General features: G+C 34.6%; 1 non-coding gene across 1 annotated transcript; it reads left to right on the top strand.

Moving 5' to 3' along the window:
- Positions 1 to 3,372: 3,372 nt before the first annotated feature.
- TRNAD-GUC (transfer RNA aspartic acid (anticodon GUC)) lies at positions 3,373 to 3,444 on the top strand. The gene has a single exon. It is a non-coding gene; the product is annotated as a tRNA-Asp (tRNA).
- The last annotated feature ends 157 nt before the right edge of the window (positions 3,445 to 3,601 follow it).

Here is a 3,601-nt window from a genome sequence, read left to right as displayed (position 1 = left end):
TACAGCTTTTGGCTTTTTCAGTTCAAAATGTGTTTGAGAGAAAACGGCTGCCATTTTGCTTCGTTCGATCCGAAAAGTTCAAAAACAAAAATGCCACTAACAAATTTTACGCAAAATTACATTAAGAATTACAACAAATATATCATTTTGTTATTAAGAACCCCCGAGGCGAAAATCCAGCTGCTTTGTTAGTACCATCTTTCGCTTTAATTTATCCTAAATGAGTAAAAACTATCTAATATTGGCTCCTAAAAAAAATCTACCGACTTCTACCAATTTATGTAAGTAAAATCTACCAATATTAATTTTTTCGAAGTCCGTGCACTGCTTTGGGTATAATATGTATATACGTATACGTACCCTGCAAAAAATTGTGCGACTACTCTCTAAGGAGAGTATTCCGAGATTACTCTCAATCGGGTACAATTGGGCATTAATTAGTCCCAACTAGTCTCATACGGGTACTAATGGGGGTCAATTAGTCTCGACTCATCCCTTGTGGGTATAATTGGAGATCAATTAGTCCCCAACTCATCTCTAACGGGTACTATTAACGATTTAATGATATGTACGCTCTTAGTCAATGAAATATCATGTGCGGCGTTGGCACACAGAGAGAGTATTCGCCTAACAAAACTGAGCACCCCGGTTCCAATCACAGCTGGCGAAAATTTTTATTTTTATTTTTTAAAAGTGACTAGTCGCTTTTTATACCCGTTCGGGTATAAAGGTGAACAATTAGTCTCTTCATAGGACATGCCCGAACAAAAGCGTTCAGTTCATTCCATATAAAGAGATCAAAAGTGGTATTAGTCGCATGCTCCTTTGCGATTACTCCCGGAGTCATCCCGGATTAGTCCCATTTTTTGCAGGGTAGGGATGCCGGAAAAACATCGATGCATCGAAAATATCGATGTATAAATAGTCGATGCATCGAGGCGTCGATGGTGAGTTTTCGTTAACACGCGAATCCCATAAGCTAGATCGTGTATGCGTCAACCTACGTCTACGCTACGTCGTTGACTGTTTGCGCTTTTAGCCTTTTTCACTTTTGACCAATCATGCTCCGCGAAAGCCCGTCTCTTTGCCCATGCGCCGCCATATTGGCAAACTTCGCTGATGTCGCATCGGCCATATAACTTTTTACATATTTAATAGGATTGCACTTCATCACAAACATTGAATTATATTTATTTATTGAAACTGCAACTTAATTATGGGTTATGCTTCCTTTCATTTTGCAATGAAAGGCAGAAATGATCCTGTGTAGTACAGTCTTAACATTAACATGCTCAGCAGCAAATACTTCTACGCAAATTCTAATAATAAGAGTGAAAACGCGCCATACTTCCGTTTTTTTTAAGAAGTCAACAAAGTTACCTGAGTATATTGCTCATACATATACAGTGTTGCCACATAATTTTTTTATATTTTACCGAAATCACCGAAAGAAGTAAAAATGGTAAAAATTACCAAACATACATATCGAGCCCTAACCGCCAAAATAACCTAAGCGACATTTTTTCAAAATTTTCTTTTTTGTTGCAGAAATACTCCTAGAGCATATAGTTGCCTTTCTGCAGCAAAAAGAAAATTTTGAAAAAAAATGTCGCTTACGTTATTTTGGCAGTTAGGGCTCGATATATCTGCACATATGTAAATCCGAAGATACCAAGCTTTTTAGGCAATCAAAGCTCCATTCACCACCAATTTTTAAGAAAGTTTGTTGAATTTTATTGAATATTGAACAAAGTTTGAAATTTGAATTTCTGTTAAAGAAAGAACAGTATTTTTATAAAAAATAACCAAAATTAAATTACAAAAAAATTATGTTAAAAATTGTCGAAATATGGTGCGGCTATATTTTTTTCGACCACTGTATGGAAACAAGTGACAAGAAAATATATCAAAAATTCAACGCTTGTAGAAAAGCTTTCGGCTCACACATAAACAGAGTGAAGTCCCCCGCTGAATACCGTAGCTTTTTGAACGAGAACATACATATCTACGTATACTTATATGGTTTCCGGGTACACCGGGAAATTGATGGTAAGTCTTATTGGCTTATTAAAAAGCCTCAGTATATCTAAAACTACTATTTACCGTTGAAATATTAAAATAACAGTTCAAAGTACCATTTAATTGGAAAAATACTTTCTTCGCTTTTTTTAAAAATAATACTAAGAATTTTGCTTTAAACTATATATTTGCAATTTGATTTTTGGCGAACTGCTTGTGTACTATGATGTAGAAAATTTTTAAAATTTTTTGCGTAGGCGGCCTTCGACGGCGCTTTGGGTTTATAACGCTTACGAAGTAGGATGCTCTTTTCACTGTTGCCAGAAAAGAGTGGCAGAAGTATTTTGTCATCGAACACAATAAAAAAAAAAAATTCAATTTAACTTTGGCGGCGAATAATTGTTTGAGCGTCCTGTTAAATTAATACAGGGCATCCTTGATCGCATCGAATTTTATACGAAATTTATTTTTGAGCATTCGGCAGTGCCGTTTCGATTATAAATCGTTTTTTTTTTTAAGCGTTTTATAACCAATAAATTGTGTTACCGGTTTACATACCGATCACATAGCAGTGAAAATCACTTAGATTGGTGCCATATAAAGTATATCTTCCATACCTCTGATTGTTTAGATGCGATTTTTTATATAAGTATGTAACTCCTCTATCGATGTATGCAGATGTATTCAAAATCAGTAACCTGTCAAACTAAAATTTGCAGATGTTCATGAAAGGTATGAAGCCTTCGGCATAGCCGAAGACAGCGCTGCTCTTACTTGTTCTTTTATTTTATTGGAACTAGTTAAAATTAAGAATGTAATTTGAGTTAAAACTGCGATTTTTAAACGAAAAAAAAACGTGTAAATATGTATGTATGTACCAGAAATGCCACATAGTTACATACTCCTCTCCCTGACTTTGTGCGGTATAGCGTACAAATTTCAATGGGCCGCAGACCACGCCCAGACAATTTTTTTAATGTTTTTACAAGCTTTTATTTAACTTCGTACTTGTGTGTTTGTATGTTTGTATGCATGTTTTTTAATTTTACTATTATTTTGGAAAAAATAATCGTTAAAAATTGAGTTTTGAAATTGGACTATTATGATCGCTGAGTTTTGGATTTTTTTTTTGTTAGCAGTACGGCGCATTTTTTCCAAATAAAATAAAAAGCGAACATTCGTTTATATCTCACCATTTTTTATATTTTTGAGATACATATGTACATGCATACACACATAGTATGTATGTATGCTCACATGTCAACATGGCTTGCAACCCTGATTTGCTGTTTTATATTTTGTTCTTTTTTACATATATTTTCGTATTAGTGTTCTGGCGGCCACCTTCCACCGTCCTCGATAGTATAGTGGTTAGTATCCCCGCCTGTCACGCGGGAGACCGGGGTTCAATTCCCCGTCGGGGAGTCTCTCAGGAGAGTTTTTAATTTTTTTGTTTTGTTTATTTTTTTTTAAATTACTTTTTTCGAATTTCGCGTAGGTTTTTTACTTGAAAATACATACATATGAATAAGCTTTAAAAAATAATCCGTAACTAAAAGTGGAAATTGTAAATTGTTAAGAA

Source organism: Rhagoletis zephyria, unplaced genomic scaffold, assembly GCF_001687245.7.
Source record: "Rhagoletis zephyria isolate East Lansing unplaced genomic scaffold, Rhagoletis_zephyria_1.1 Rzeph_scaffold_13732, whole genome shotgun sequence".
Taxonomy (NCBI): Eukaryota; Metazoa; Arthropoda; class Insecta; order Diptera; family Tephritidae; genus Rhagoletis; species Rhagoletis zephyria.
This window is presented reverse-complemented; position numbering and strand designations above follow the sequence as displayed.